Source organism: Procambarus clarkii, chromosome 9, assembly GCF_040958095.1.
Source record: "Procambarus clarkii isolate CNS0578487 chromosome 9, FALCON_Pclarkii_2.0, whole genome shotgun sequence".
Taxonomy (NCBI): Eukaryota; Metazoa; Arthropoda; class Malacostraca; order Decapoda; family Cambaridae; genus Procambarus; species Procambarus clarkii.
In genome coordinates this window covers 48,702,480-48,719,483 of record NC_091158.1, presented here as the reverse complement: position 1 = coordinate 48,719,483, position 17,004 = coordinate 48,702,480, and the positions used below count along the sequence as shown (strand labels likewise).

General features: G+C 48.7%; 1 protein-coding gene across 1 annotated transcript in view; it reads right to left on the bottom strand.

Moving 5' to 3' along the window:
* Positions 1 to 523, bottom strand: part of LOC123751074 (uncharacterized) — a 46,447-nt gene extending 45,924 nt beyond the window's left edge. The window contains exon 1 of the mRNA XM_069321531.1: positions 473 to 523. The gene's annotated coding sequence lies outside the window, so the exon portion shown is untranslated. The remainder of the gene's footprint in view (positions 1 to 472) is intronic.
* Positions 524 to 17,004: the final 16,481 nt, after the last annotated feature.

The following is a 17,004-nucleotide window of genomic DNA, read 5'->3' as shown; positions in this document are numbered from 1 at the left end:
CACTGGCGTCAACGGTGACACGAGAACTGTTAACAGTACACTACTGACAACTACACTGGCGTCAACGGTGACACGAGAACTGTTAACAGTACACTACTGACAACTACACTGGCGTCAACGGTGACACGAGAACTGTTAACAGTACACTACTGACAACTACACTGGCGTCAACGGTGACACGAGAACTGTTAACAGTACACTACTGACAACTACACTGGCGTCAACGGTGACACGAGAACTGTTAACAGTACACTACTGACAACTACACTGGCGTCAACGGTGACACGAGAACTGTTAACAGTACACTACTGACAACTACACTGGCGTCAACGGTGACACGAGAACTGTTAACAGTACACTACTGACAACTACACTGGCGTCAACGGTGACACGAGAACTGTTAACGGTACACTACTGACGACTACACTGGTGTCAACGGTGACACGATAACTGTTAACGGTACACTACTGACGACTACACTGGCGCCAACGGTAACACGAGAACTGTTAACGGTACACTACTGACAACAACACTGGCGTCAACGGTAACACCAGATAACAGCACACAAGCCACCACTACGCTTATCTATATCAAGGTGGACGTAACGTTGAGCGACAAAAAGCGATACCAGTGACAAAAATATGGGTTCCTTTCTAGATTATCTTCCACACTAATGAGACAACTCTGTGCTCCCTCTGTTACTGGTGATATTTATCACACACTACTGGTCTGTGTGTACTCTGTGCTCCCTCTGTTACTGGTGATATTTATCACACACTACTGGGCCAGCTGTGTGTACTCTGTGCTCCCTCTATGTTACTGCAACCCGCTCTGGCTATAACATAGTACCTATGTGGCCAAAGACTTATAGTTCCTAAGAGGCTAATGTTCATAGTTTATCTGTGGTAGATTTCCAGCTATCTCCTATCACCAGGCACCAACCCTTCCTCAAGTATCATAGTCTCATAGTACCCGTCACATCACTGTAGAGAGCATAAGGGTCCGTTTGCTCAAATTTTAATGGATGCTTTTATTTTTCCAGTAAAACTTCTGATGTGAAATTTACGTACTATTTTCCATGTTATTCAAGTATCATGGATACGCTACATCCAATTGAAGGCTCGTAGTTTTGTTTTGAGAAATCATTGTAGTTTTAAATAAATTATAATAAGCATTAAAAATTATTACATATTATTATGGGGCTCTAAATTAATTTAATATACAATTGTGTGTGCTTTGAAATCTAAAGAGAGTGAATTGCAGGAACGTCAACAGAAAATGATAATAATAATAATAATAATAATAATAATAATAATAATAATAATAATATTTTATTTAGGAAAAGTACATACATGCAGAGTTACAAACATTCTGATTGATTTATAGATAGAGCAAGTACATACAATACCTAAAGCCACTAATACACATAGCGTTTCAGGCAAAACAACCCGAAGTTGCAATGGGGGTACACTACTGAAAACAGGATAGATCTATGGTCCACAACAAATCTCACGATGAGTCCACTACCACCTAAAACGATAGGTATGGGGTCCACTATCACCTGTTGGATGGGTATGGGGTTCATTACCACCTATAGGATGGGTATAGGATGGTCCATTACAGCCTCATGATTGGCATGGGGTGAATTACTGCCCACAGCATGGGCATGGGGTCCACTACCGCCAATAGGAAGACTATGGGGTTCACTTCCATCCACTGGATGGTTATGAGGTCCACTACCCCAAAGCATGGGTATGGGGTCCACTACCCCAAAGCATGGGTATGGGGTCCACTACCGCCCAGAGGATGAATGTATGGTCCACTTCCTCCTTTATGATGGGTATGTGGCCAGTACCGCCCACAGGATGAGTATGGGGTCCCCCAAGGCCCTCAGGAGAAGTATGGGTTATACTACTTCCCACATGATAGGTATGGGGGGAACACTACCGCCCGGAAGATGGGTGAATAGTTCACTTCTGCCCACAGAATGGGTATGGGTCCTCTACCGCCCCGGGATGGGACCCCCAGGTGTCCACTACCACCTGAAGATGGTTATGGAGTCCGCTATTGCCTACAGGATCAAGTACTGCCCAGAGGATTGCTAAAGGGTGCGGTACTGCCCCATACCCATCCGGTAGTGCATATGGGATCTGGTACTCTAGGTGGGACCATAGAGCCAAAGCTCAACACATGAAAGCACAATTAGGTGAGAACAGGATGGGTATGGCGTCCTCTACCCTCCACAGAATGGGTACTGGGTCAACTACAGCTCACGGGTTTGGCTATGGGGTCAACTACAGCTCAAGGAATGGGGTAAGGGGTCAAATATAGCTCACGGGCTGGGGTATAGGGTCAAATATAGCTCACGGGTTGGAGTATGGGGTCAACTACGGCTCACGGGATGGGGTATGGGGTCAGCTACAGCTCATGGATTAGGGTATGGGGTCAACTACAGCTCACGGGTTGGGGTATAGGGTCAACTACAGCTCACGGGTTGGGGTATGGGGTCAACTACAGCTCACGGGTTGGGATATGGGGTCAACTACAGCTCACGGGTTGGGGTATGGGGTCAACTACAGCTCACGGGTTGGGGTACGGGGTCAACTACAGCTCACAGGTTGGGGTATGGGGTCATCTATAGCTCACAGGTTGGGGTATGGTGTCACCAACAGTCACAGGTTGGGGTATGGGGTCAACTACAGCTCACGGGTTGGGGTATGGTGTCATCTATAGCTCACGGGTTGGGGTATGGGGTCAACTACAGCTCACGGGTTGGGGTATGGGTCAACTACAGTCACAGGTTGGGGTATGGGGTCATCTGCAGCTCACGGGTTGGGGTATGGGGTCAACTACAGCCACAGGTTGGGGTATGGGGTCATCTACAGCTCACGGGTTGTGGTATGGGGTCAACTACAGCTCACGTGTTGGGGTATGGGGTCATCTGCAGCTCACGGGTTGGGGTATGGGACCAACTACAGTCACAGGTTGTGGTATGGGGTCATCTACAGCTCACGGGTTGGGGTATGGGGTCAACTACAGTCACAGGTTGTGGTATGGGGTCATCTACAGCTCACGGGTTGGGGTATGGGGTCAAGTACAGCTCACAGGTTGGGGTATGGGGTCAACTACAGCTCACAGGTTGGGGTATGGGGTCAAATATAGCTCACGGGTTGGGGTATGGGGTCAACTATAGCTCATGGGATGGGGTATGGGGTCAACTACAGCTCACAGGTTCGGGTATGGGGTCAGCTACAGCTCACGGGTTGGGGTATGGGGTCAACTACAGCTCACGGGTTGGGGTATGGGGTTAACTTCAGCTCACAGATTGGGGTATGGGGTCATCTTTAGCTCACGGGTTGGGGTATGGGGTCAACATGGGGTCAAGTACAGCTCAAGGTTTGGGGTACACTACAGCTCACGGGTTGGTGTATGGGGTCAACTACAGCTCACGGGTTGGGGTATGGGGTCATCTTTAGCTCACGGGTTGGGGTATGGGGTCAACTTCAGCTCACGGGGTGGGGTATGGGGTCAAGTACAGCTCAAGGGTTGGGGTACACTACAGCTCACGGGTTGGTGTATGGGGTCAACTACAGCTCACGGGTTGGGGTATGGGGTCAACTACAGCTGACGGGTTGGAGTATGGGGTCAACTACAGCTCACAAATTGGTGAATGGGGTCACACAGTCTCCGTGGTGTAGTGGTAAGACACTCGCCTGGCGTTCCGCGAGCGCTATGTCATGGGTTCGTATCCTGGCCGGGGAGGATTTACTGGGCGCAATTCCTTAACTGTAGCCTCTGTTTAACGCAACAGTAAAATGTGTACTTGGATGAAAAAACGATTCTTCGCGGCAGGGGATCGTATTCCAGGGACCATAGGATTAAGGACTTGCCCGAAACGCTACGCGTACTAGTGGCTGTACAAGAATGTAACAACTCTTGTATATATCTCAAAAAAAAAAAAAAAAAAAAAAAACTATAGCTCACGAGTTGGGGTATGGGGTCAACTACAGCTCACGGGTTGGTGTATGGGGTCAACTACAGCTCACAGGTTGGGGTATGGTGTCATCTATAGCTCACGGGTTGGGGTATGGGGTCAACTACAGCTCACGGGTTGGGGTATGGGGTCAACTACAGTCACAGGTTGGGGTATGGGGTCATCTGCAGCTCACGGGTTGGGGTATGGGGTCAACTACAGTCACAGGTTGGGGTATGGGGTCAACTACAGTCACAGGTTGGGGTATGGGGTCATCTGCAGCTCACGGGTTGGGGTATGGGGTCAACTACAGCCACAGGTTGGGGTATGGGGTCATCTACAGCTCACGGGTTGGGGTATGGGGTCAACTACAGCTCACGTGTTGGGGTATGGGGTCAACTACAGCTCATGGGTTAGGGTATGGGGTCAACTACAGTCACAGGTTGTGGTATGGGGTCATCTACAGCTCACGGGTTGGGGTATGGGGTAAAGTACAGCTCACAGGTTGGGGTATGGGGTCAACTACAGCTCACAGGTTGGTGTATGGGGTCAAATATAGCTCACGGGGTGGGGTATGGGTCACCTATAGCTCATGGGATTGGGTATGGGGTCAACTACAGCTCACAGGTTCGGGTATGGGGTCAGCTACAGCTCACGGGTTGGGGTATGGGCTCAACTACAGCTCACAGATAAGGGTATGGGGTCAACTACAGCTCACGAGTTGGTGTATGGGGTTAACTACAGCTCACGGGTTGGGGTATGGGGTCACCTACAGTGTGGGAACCGACCTGTGAGATTTATATTTATTTAATTTATATGAATTTATATTTACGTTAATTTATATACGTCGATAGCAATTTGTATAATGTTAAGTGGACTGTATTTCTGCAATAATCTCACAAATCGATCCTCTACACATTAGGGGGGGTTTATATTTATATATATATATGCAGCCAATCAAACTACAGGAATTAACTACATACATTGAAGAGGTTCCTTATCTTATAGTACAGCAGGTTAGTCCACCAGGTATAACTAGGGTGTAGACACCAAATTATCCTCTTTGAGGTAGCTTCTATCACCCAGTAACTGGTGCACATAATCTTGCATCCTCGTCTTGACCTGTCAAAAGTGCGCTAGCTGTGAAGCCAGAATCCTATATATGACAAGCTATATCAGAGAAAACACTATACAGTACATGGAACATTAAAGACCTGGCTTAATTACCTTTAGTATGAGGCGATTTCGCGTTCTAACCGGCTAACCCTATATCCTGACATTAATGGCCATAAATGAATGATAAACGGGTTTCGGATAGACACTTAACTTGTATTTGTAGACAGCGTGTTGACAATGGTACACCTTTGGGTTCCATAACACTACGTCCAAGTAAATTTAACAGGAGCCGAATTTGCTCCCGTGTGAGCCTCTGGTCTCAATAACAATAGCTGCCCTCCTTCCCCACTGACGCCTGGCCTACTTTGTCCAGATTTCAGAAAGTGATAGAAGGGTCACATTTACTCTACTTTAATATTGATAATTAAGTTAATTTATATAAGATGTTTTATGATGGTAAAGTCCAAAGACTAATGTATTTAAGAATAATTCCCAGCAGAATAGCTGGTGAATTATAATGGTATGTGGTGATGATATCCCGTTTTCTTTAGATGGTAATTCCACTACAAGTTACGTTTTCTATGGGTAACTTGTTGGTAATACAGCTATTATCTGTATGATTATTAAATGGTGTCGGATTTTCCGACATAATTCCCCAGGGGGCTGCTCACGGGTCGAAGTCCTGTTTAGAACAGACGAACACCGATACTCCTCCTTCGGATTATTAGATTAATTTGATGTTAGTAGTTAGTAATCACACATTTGTGTGTCTGTTCGTACAGGACGGATGTCCCGTACTAGAGTTGCAAGGGTTAGAAGTCTAATGCGATTTCATTTCCCTGTCAACTCTTGAAAGGCTAATATTCAAGCCTTATTACATATTATTTAACCCAGAAGACTGGATGTGATCAAGTACTACAGTCAAGTATGATTCAGGGACTGCAGTGAGATCAGTGACATTAGATATAACTTGAAGTTTGTTCAAGTAACTGGTCACTGATATATAAACACTGAGGCCCATGGAATACATCTTGATTAAATAATAAATGTATCAAATCAGTCATCAGATTTATTAGGGTTTAATTTAGTTAATTGATTCAGAAGATTGAATAGCTCATCATTAAAGTAAAGTATGGTTCTGAGACTGCAGTGGGTTCAGTGACATTGGTCGTAGTGACTTGTAGCTGTTTTAGGCTACTGTTCACTGATTTGCCACTGAGGCCTCATGAACTCATCTCCAGCTTTAAATGATGATACTAACATCAACCTCTGTTACTATAGTCAGCTGTAATCTCCTTAGTATAATGCTACTGGAGAAATATAATCAGCTGACAAATTTAGGTTTCTACTGGTATTGTTTATCTGCAGGCATAGGTCTCCTCAGGCTTGATACTGGGCCTGAGAGTAATTTACCTCCTGCAGAGTTTAACATGGTTATGCCCTGATATTTAGTAGGGCTACCAATGAATTGATGGTAGTAGTCTGTCCCCACAAGGACAGCCATTTGGCATTTGATTTGCTCAAATTTACCTGCAGCTGCTTGATAATAGCTTTCCAGGTCAGCATAATCAACTGTTGATTGTTGTGACAAATCTTCACATTTCTTGATCTGTCTTGTTAAGTGGCCTTTAAGACCTGCAAGGGTTCTTTTCATTCTCCCTGCATTATCCATACTGGCTCGTTGGTGAAGCCTTGTGGGACTTGTACTTGGGCTGCTCATAATACTGAACAAACACTAATGGTAGCCTAGGGTAAATTCTGAACTCACTAGGCAATAATCCTACCTCTACTAGAGGTTAGCACTTAAAATTAATACACATTATATATATATATACAATCATCCACACTAATGATTTGAGTGATAAACCAGTGTCACTGGAAGTACCTTTAGGTTAGCTCTTCTATATCACCCTAGGATGGTAGAGACACTAATTAATCACTCAAAGGTGTAATGATCATAAGTAAATTATTATATATACACAACTCAACTCGAGTTGATAAAAATTACACCCAAAATAGGGTCTGGACCATTCATTAATGGTGTTAGGTTGTTGAATATAGTACAACTGACTATGGTAATAATGGGACTAGGATGAACGATAATAGTTCAACTAGTCAATGGTTAATAACCTACCCTGTTGTGGGTTGGCAATTAGTAAATATTATATTGTGAACACTAGTGCAATATATATTAAATAATTCTCTATTTGGAGAAATAATATACACAATTATTGATAATAGCCTCTTAATTAGCCTCTATGAAACTTCTAATATTATCTAGAAGTATTAAATATTATTAGTGACCTCGCGAAATAAAGTCCACAAAATTCGTAGATAATCTCTCGCGAAATGTAACACCACGAAATCCGTGAACAATCTTGCGACACAGTCACTAATTTGGCTGGTTTCTATATTAGCGCTGTCATTTCACGAAATAACACGCCACCAAATATCTGTGGGTGTGCATGAAACCGCTGACGAAGCTGAACTGGGCTGAGGGAGGCTCCTGAGCTCCCTCGAGGCTAGGCTGCCGTCTTGACTGCTGGCTTTGTTTAAATAACACTGCACTAGTATATTTAATGAATCCACTGGTTAACTGGTTCATCCGGTACTAAGATGACCAAATGTGGGTTCATAGGACCGAATATTCCGGTTCCGAAGGTCCAAATAATTCGGTTTCGAAGGACCAAATAATCCGTCATCCGGTTCGAAGATGACCAAATAATGTGGGAACCGACCTGTGAGATTTATATTTATTTAATTTATATGAATTTATATTTACGTTAATTTATATACTTCGATAGCAATTTGTATAATGTTAAGTGGACTGTATTTCTGCAATAATCTCACAAATCGATCCTCTACACATTAGGGGGGGTTTATATTTATATATATATATGCAGCCAATCAAACTACAGGAATTAACTACATACATTGAAGAGGTTCCTTATCTTATAGTACAGCAGGTTAGTCCACCAGGTATAACTAGGGTGTAGACACCAAATTATCCTCTTTGAGGTAGCTTCTATCACCCAGTAACTGGTGCACATAATCTTGCATCCTCGTCTTGACCTGTCAAAAGTGCGCTAGCTGTGAAGCCAGAATCCTATATATGACAAGCTATATCAGAGAAAACACTATACAGTACATGGAACATTAAAGACCTGGCTTAATTACCTTTAGTATGAGGCGATTTCGCGTTCTAACCGGCTAACCCTATATCCTGACATTAATGGCCATAAATGAATGATAAACGGGTTTCGGATAGACACTTAACTTGTATTTGTAGACAGCGTGTTGACAATGGTACACCTTTGGGTTCCATAACACTACGTCCAAGTAAATTTAACAGGAGCCGAATTTGCTCCCGTGTGAGCCTCTGGTCTCAATAACAATAGCTGCCCTCCTTCCCCACTGACGCCTGGCCTACTTTGTCCAGATTTCAGAAAGTGATAGAAGGGTCACATTTACTCTACTTTAATATTGATAATTAAGTTAATTTATATAAGATGTTTTATGATGGTAAAGTCCAAAGACTAATGTATTTAAGAATAATTCCCAGCAGAATAGCTGGTGAATTATAATGGTACGTGGTGATGATATCCCGTTTTCTTTAGATGGTAATTCCACTACAAGTTACGTTTTCTATGGGTAACTTGTTGGTAATACAGCTATTATCTGTATGATTATTAAATGGTGTCGGATTTTCCGACATACAGCTCATGGGTTGGGGTATGGGGTCAACTACAGCTCACGGGTTGTGGTATGGGGTAAACTACAGCTCACAGATTGGTGTATTGGGTCAACTTTAGCTCACGGGTTGGGGTATGGGGTCAAGTGCAGCTCACGAGTTGGGGTATGGGGTCAATTACAGCTCACGGGTTGGGGTATGGGGTCAACTACAGCTCACGGGTTGGGGTATGGGGTCAACTACAGCTCACGGGTTGGGGTATGGGGTCACCTACAGCTCATGGGTTGGTGTATGGGGTCAACTACAGCTCATGGGTTGTGGTATGGGTCAACTACAGCTCACAGATTGGTGTATTGGGTCAACTTTAGCTCACGGGTTGGGGTATGGGGTCAAGTGCAGCTCACGAGTTGGGGTATGGGGTCAATTACAGCTCACGGGTTGGGTATGGGGTCAACTACAGCTCACGGGTTGGGGAATGTGGTCAACTACAGCTCACGGGCTGGGGTATGGGGTCAACTACAGCTCACGAGTTGGGGTATGGGGTCAACTACAGCTCACGGGTTGGGGTATGGGGTCAACTACAGCTCATGGGTTGGGGTATGGGGTCAACTACAGCTCACAGATTGGTGTATGGGGTCAACTTTAGCACACGGGTTGGGGTATGGGGTCAACTACAGCTCACAGATTGGTGTATGGGGTCAACTTTAGCTCACGGGTTGGGGTATGGGGTCAAGTACAGCTGACGAGATGGGGTATGGGGTCAACTACAGCTCACGGGTTGGGGTATGGGGTCAACTACAGCTCACGAGTTGGGGTATGGGGTCAACTACAGCTCACGGGTTGGGGTATGGGGTCAACTACAGCTCATGGGTTGGGGTATGGGGTCAACTATAGCTCACAGATTGGTGTATGGGGTCAACTTTAGCTCACGGGTTGGGGTATGGGGTCAAGTACAGCTGACGAGATGGGGTATGGGGTCAACTACAGCTCACGGGTTGGGGTTTGGGGTCAACTACAGCTCACGGGTTGGGGTATGGGGTCATCTATAGCTCACAGGTTGGGGTATGGGGTCACCAACAGTCACAGGTTGGGGTATGGGGTCAACTACAGCTCACGGGTTGGGGTATGGTGTCATCTATAGCTCACGGGTTGGGGTATGGGGTCAACTACAGCTCACGGTTTGGGGTATGGGGTCAACTACAGTCACAGGTTGGGGTATGGGGTCATCTGCAGCTCACGGGTTGGGATATGGGGTCAAATACAGCAACAGGTTGGGGTATGGGATCATCTACAGCTCACGGGTTGGGGTATGGGGTCAACTACAGCTCACGTGTTGGGGTATGGGGTCAACTACAGCTCATGGGTTAGGGTATGGGGTCAACTACAGTCACAGGTTGTGGAATGGGGTCATCTACAGCTCACGGGTTGGGGTATGGGGTCAAGTACAGCTCACAGGTTGGGGTATGGGGTCAACTACAGCTCACAGGTTGGGGTATGGGGTCAACTATAGCTCACGGGTTGGGGTATGGGGTCAACTATAGCTCATGGGATGGGGTTTGTGGTCAACTACAGCTCACAGGTTCGGGTATGGGGTCAGCTACAGCTCACGGGTTGGGGTATTGGGTCAACATGGGGTCAAGTACAGCTCAAGGTTTGGGGTACACTACAGCTCACGGGTTGGTGTATGGGGTCAACTACAGCTCACGGGTTGGGGTATGGGGTCAACTACAGCTCACGGTTTGGAGTATGGGGTCAACTGCAGCTCACAAATTGGTGTATGGGGTCAACTATAGCTCACGAGTTGGGGTATGGGGTCAACTACAGCTCACGGGTTGGGGTATGGGGTCAACTACAGCAAACAGGTTGGGGTATGGGGTCAACTACAGCTCACAGGTTGGCGTATGGGGTCAACTACAGCTCATGGATTGGGGTATGGGGTCAACTACAGCTCACGGGTTGGGGTATGGGGTCAACTACAGCTCATGGGTTGAGGTATGGGGTCGACTACAGCTCACAGATTGGTGTATGGGGTCAACTACAGCTCACGAGTTGGGGGTATGGGGTCAACTACAGCTCACAGATTGGGGTATGGGGTCAACTATAGCTCACGGGTTGGGGTATGGGGTCAACTACAGCTCACATATTGGGGTATGGGGTCAACTACAGCTCACGAGTTGGGGTATGGGGTCAACTACAGCTCACAGATTGGTGTATGGGGTCAACTACAGCTCACTGATTGGGGTATGGGGTCAACTACAGCTCACGAGTTGGGGTATGGGGTCAACTACAGGTCAAGGGTTGGGGTATGGGGTCAACTACAGCTCACAGATTGGTGTATTGGGTCAACTTTAGCTCACGGGTTGGGTATGGGGTCAACTACAGCTCACGGGTTTGGGTATGGGGTCAACTACAGCTCACAGATTGGTGTATGGGGTCAACTTTAGCTCACGGGGTGGGGTATGGGGTCAACTACAGCTCACGGGTTGGGGTATTGGGTCAACTACAGCTCACGAGTTGGGGTATGTGTTACGGCCCTCTCGGGACGCAACGGGGTCCTTTCTCTGATGTTGTTAGAGGAAGATATATGTATCCGTTTCCGAGCCAGTAGTGGCTATCAAGGGATGAGATCCGTGACGCAAGTAACTTAAAAGGGAGTAGGGAAAGAAAGTTAAGAACTTAATATTATAATGTTCACCATCACCGATTAAATATATAGAATAAAAGAGTACACAAGGGGGAGGGGTATTAACACTTGACAAGGGGATTCTTCACAATGTAGTCTTCCGCTGAAGACTCTGGATCAAGAAGCTAGGTGCTGAGTCCGCGGTGCTTTCTTTGTGGCCTCAAGACGTGTCCTCTGAGAATGCCGAGCCTACCCTGGCCACAGGTCAGCCAAAACACAGGTCCACTGGGGGCACCGTCGTGGAGGCCGTCAACCACACGTCCAGCTGGTCTGCTGGCAGGTACTGAGCCACCAAGGCTGGTACGGCCACTCCACGAACGATATTATGGGTATGCCCTAGACAGGAGTCTCGTGTGATATCACAAATCACTCTCCTGTCCTCAATACCCCAGTGGAATATCGTCTCCAACAGTCGGTCCCGGGTAAATCCTTTCACTGCCACTCCACTGGCAGGCTAACACACCACAGTGTTCTTCCGTGGGAACGACGTCACAACAGCTGCAGCAAACTTCACTGTATGGAGACTGGCTGCCTCGGGTAGACTGACTCCACTTCCATCACAGTGGTCCCAGGTCGGCTCTGTAAGCAGACACGTCATCAATAACCGGGACACTAATACATCTCACTTACGGGCTCGGGCACAAACACCTGACGTATCCAGTCCATAGATGGCGCTGTCGTCGGAGCACCACCTCACCAGAGGTCAGTGGCGGCGGTGTTGAGCGCTGAACCAGACTGGAAACTGGTCCTCGAGGCCAGTACACGCTGTCCTCACTAGGTGTCGTCGTCCGTTTGGCGGGGGTTTCGGGAGCTGACCCACAGATGGCGTGGTTGTCACTGCTCCAGGCTCGGACGCTGGATCCGGGTTCGTAACAGTATGGGGTCAACTACAGCTCACGGGTTGGGTGTATGGGGTCAACTACAGCTCATGGGTTGGGGTCAACTACAGCTCACGAGTTGGGGTTTGGGGTCAACTACAGGTCACGAGTTGGGGTATGGGGTCAACTACAGCTCAAGGGTTGGAATATGGGGTCAACTACAGCTCACGAGTTGGGGTATGGGGTCAACTACAGCTCACGAGTTGGGGTATGGGGTCAACTACAGCTCACAGGTTGGGGTATGGGGTCAACTACAGCTCATGGGTTGGGGTATGGGGTCAACTACAGCTCACAGATTGGTGTATTGGGTAAACTTTAGCTCACGGGTTGGGGTATGGGGTCAAGTACAGCTCACGAGTTGGGGTATGGGGTCAACTACAGCTCACGGGTTGGGGTATGGGGTCAACTACAGCTCACGGGTTGGGGTATGGGGTCATCTATAGCTCACAGGTTGGGGTATGGGGTCACCAACAGTCACAGGTTGGGGTATGGGGTCAACTACAGCTCACGGGTTGGGGTATGGGGTCAACTACAGTCACAGGTTGGGGTATGGGGTCATCTGCAGCTCACGGGTTGGGATATGGGGTCAAATACAGCAACAGGTTGGGGTATGGGGTCATCTACAGCTCACGGGTTGGGGTATGGGGTCAACTACAGCTCACGTGTTGGGGTATGGGGTCAACTACAGCTCATGGGTTAGGGTATGGGGTCAACTACAGTCACAGGTTGTGGTATGGGGTCATCTACAGCTCACGGGTTGGGGTATGGGGTCAAGTACAGCTCACAGGTTGGGGTATGGGGTCAACTACAGGTCACAGGTTGGGGTATGGGGTCAACCATAGCTCACGGGTTGGGGTATGGGGTCAACTATAGCTCATGGGATGGGGTATGGGGTCAACTACAGCTCACAGATTCGGGTATGGGGTCAGCTACAGCTCACGGGTTGGGGTATGGGCTCAACTACAGCTCACGGGTTGGGGTATGGGGTCAACTTCAGCTCACAGATTGGGGAATGGGGTCATCTTTAGCTCACGGGTTGGGGTATGGGGTCAACTTCAGCTTACGGGGTGGGGTATGGGGTCAAGTACAGCTCAAGTTTTGGGGTACACTACAGCTCACGGGTTGGTGTATGGGGTCAACTACAGCTCACGGGTTGGGGTATGGGGTCAACTACATCTCACGGGTTGGAGTATGGGGTCAACTACAGCTCACAAATTGGTGTATGGGGTCAACTATAGCTCACGAGTTGGGGTATGGGGTCAACTCCAGCTCACGGGTTGGGGTATGGGGTCAACTACAGCTCACAGGTTGGGGTATGGGGTCAACTACAGCTCACGGGTTGGGGTATGGGGTCAACTACAGCTCATGGGTTGAGGTATGGGGTCGACTACAGCTCACAGATTGGTGTATGGGGTCAACTACAGCTCACGAGTTGGGGGAATGGGGTCAACTACAGCTCACAGATTGGGGTATGGGGTCAACTATAGCTCACGGGTTGGGGTATGGGGTCAACTACAGCTCACAGATTGGGGGTATGGGGTCAACTACAGCTGACGAGTTGGGGTATGGGGTCAACTACAGCTCACAGATTGGTGTATGGGGTCAACTACAGCTCACTGATTGGGGTATGGGGTCAACTACAGCTCACGAGTTGGAGTATGGGGTCAACTACAGGTCACGGGCTGGGGTATGGGGTCAACTACAGCTCATGGGTTGGTGTATGGGGTCAACTACAGCTCATGGGTTGGGGTATGGGGTCAACTACAGCTCACAGATTGGGGTATGGGGTCAACTATAGCTCACGGGTTGGGGTATGGGGTCAACTACAGCTCACATATTGGGGTATGGGGTGAACTACAGCTCACGAGTTGGGGTATGGGGTCAACTACAGCTCACAGATTGGTGTATGGGGTCAACTACAGCTCACTGATTGGGGTATGGGGTCAACTACAGCTCACGAGTTGGGGTATGGGGTCAACTACAGGTCAAGGGTTGGGGTATGGGGTCAACTACAGCTCATGGGTTGGTGTATGGGGTCCACTACAGCTCATGGGTTGGGGTATGGGGTCAACTACAGCTCACAGATTGGTGTATTGGGTCAACTTTAGCTCACGGGTTGGGTATGGGGTCAACTACAGCTCACGGGTTGGGGTATGGGGTCAACTACAGCTCACAGATTGGTGTATGGGGTCAACTTTAGCTCACGGGTTGGGGTATGGGGTCAACTACAGCTCACGGGTTGGGGTATTGGGTCAACTACAGCTCGCGAGTTGGGGTATGGGGTCAACTACAGCTCACGGGTTGGGTGTATGGGGTCAACTACAGCTCACGGGTTGGGGTCAACTACAGCTCACGAGTTGGGATTTGGGGACAACTACAGGTCACGAGTTGGGGTATGGGGTCAACTACAGCTCAAGGGTTGGGGTATGGGGTCAACTACAGCTCACGAGTTGGGGTATGGGGTCAACTACAGCTCACGAGTTGGGGTATGGGGTCAACTACAGCTCACGGGTTAGGGTATGGGGTCAACTACAGCTCATTGGTTGGGGTATGGGGTCAACTACAGCTCACAGATTGGTGTATTGGGTAAACTTTAGCTCACGGGTTGGGGTATGGGGTCAAGTACAGCTCACGAGTTGGGGTATGGGGTCAACTACAGCTCACGGGTTGGGGTATGGGGTCAACTACAGCTCACGGGTTGGGGTATGGGGTCATCTATTGCTCACAGGTTGGGGTATGGGGTCACCAACAGTCACAGGTTGGGGTATGGGGTCAACTACAGCTCACGGGTTGGGGTATGGGGTCAACTACAGTCACAGGTTGGGGTATGGGGTCATCTGCAGCTCACGGGTTGGGATATGGGGTCAAATACAGCAACAGGTTGGGGTATGGGGTCATCTACAGCTCACGGGTTGGGGTATGCGGTCAACTACAGCTCACGTGTTGGGGGTATGGGGTCAACTACAGCTCATGGGTTAGGGTATGGGGTCAACTACAGTCACAGGTTATGGTATGGGGTCATCTACAGCTCACGGGTTGGGGTATGGGGTCAAGTACAGCTCACAGGTTGGGGTATGGGGTCAACTACAGCTCACAGGTTTGGGGTATGGGGTCAACTATAGCTCACGGGTTGGGGTATGGGGTCAACTAGAGCTCATGGGATGGGGTATGGGGTCAACTACAGCTCACAGATTCGGGTATGGGGTCAGCTACAGCTCACGGGTTGGGGTATGGGGTCAACTACAGCTCACGGGTTGGGGTATGGGGTTAACTTCAGCTCACAGATTGGGGTATGGGGTCATCTTTAGCTCACGGGTTGGGTTATGGGGTCAACTTCAGCTTACGGGGTGGGGTATGGGGTCAAGTACAGCTCAAGGTTTGGGGTACACTACAGCTCACGGGTTGGTGTATGGGGTCAACTACAGCTCACGGGTTGGGTATGGGGTCAACTACATCTAACGGGTTGGAGTATGGGGTCAACTACAGCTCACAAATTGGTGTATGGGGTCAACTATAGCTCACGAGTTGGGGTATGGGGGTCAACTCCAGCTCACGGGTTGGGGTATGGGGTCAACTACAGCTCACAGGTTGGGGTATGGGGTCAACTACAGCTCACGGGTTGGGGTATGGGGTCAACTATAGCTCATGGGTTGAGGTATGGGGTCGACTACAGCCCACAGATTGGTGTATGGGGTCAACTACAGCTCACGAGTTGGGGGTATGGGGTCAACTACAGCTCACAGATTGGGGTATGGGGTCAACTATAGCTCACGGGTTGGGGTATGGGGTCAACTACAGCTCACAGATTGGGGTATGGGGTCAACTACAGCTCACGAGTTGGGGAATGGGGTCAACTACAGCTCACAGATTGGTGTATGGGGTCAACTACAGCTCACTGATTGGGGTATGGGGTCAACTACAGCTCACGAGTTGGGGTATGGGGTCAACTACAGGTCACGGGTTGGGGTATGGGGTCAACTACAGCTCATGGGTTGGTGTATGGGGTCAACTACAGCTCATGGGTTTGGGTATGGGGTCAACTACAGCTCACAGATTGGTGTATTGGGTCAACTTTAGCTCACGGGTTGGGTATGGGGTCAACTACAGCTCACGGGTTGGGGTATGGGGTCAACTACAGCTCACAGATTGGTGTATGGGGTCAACTTTAGCTCACGGGTTGGGGTATGGGGTCAACTACAGCTCACGAGTTGGGGTATGGGGTCAACTACAGCTCACGGGTTGGGGTATGGGGTCAACTACAGCTCATGGGTTGGGGTATGGGGCCAACTTCAGCTCACAGATTGGGGTATGGGGTCATCTTTAGCTCACGGGTTGGGGTATGGGGTCAACTTCAGCTTACGGGGTGGGGTATGGGGTCAAGTACAGCTCAACGTTTGGGGTACACTACAGCTCACGGGTTGGTGTATGGGGTCAACTACAGCTCACGGGTTGGGGTATGGGGTCAACTACATCTCACGGGTTGGAGTATGGGGTCAACTACAGCTCACAAATTGGTGTATGGGGTCAACTATAGCTCACGAGTTGGGGTATGGGGTCAACTCCAGCTCACGGGTTGGGGTATGGGGTCAACTACAGCTCACAGGTTGGGGTATGGGGTCAACTACAGCTCACGGGTTGGGGTATGGGGTCAACTACAGCTCAT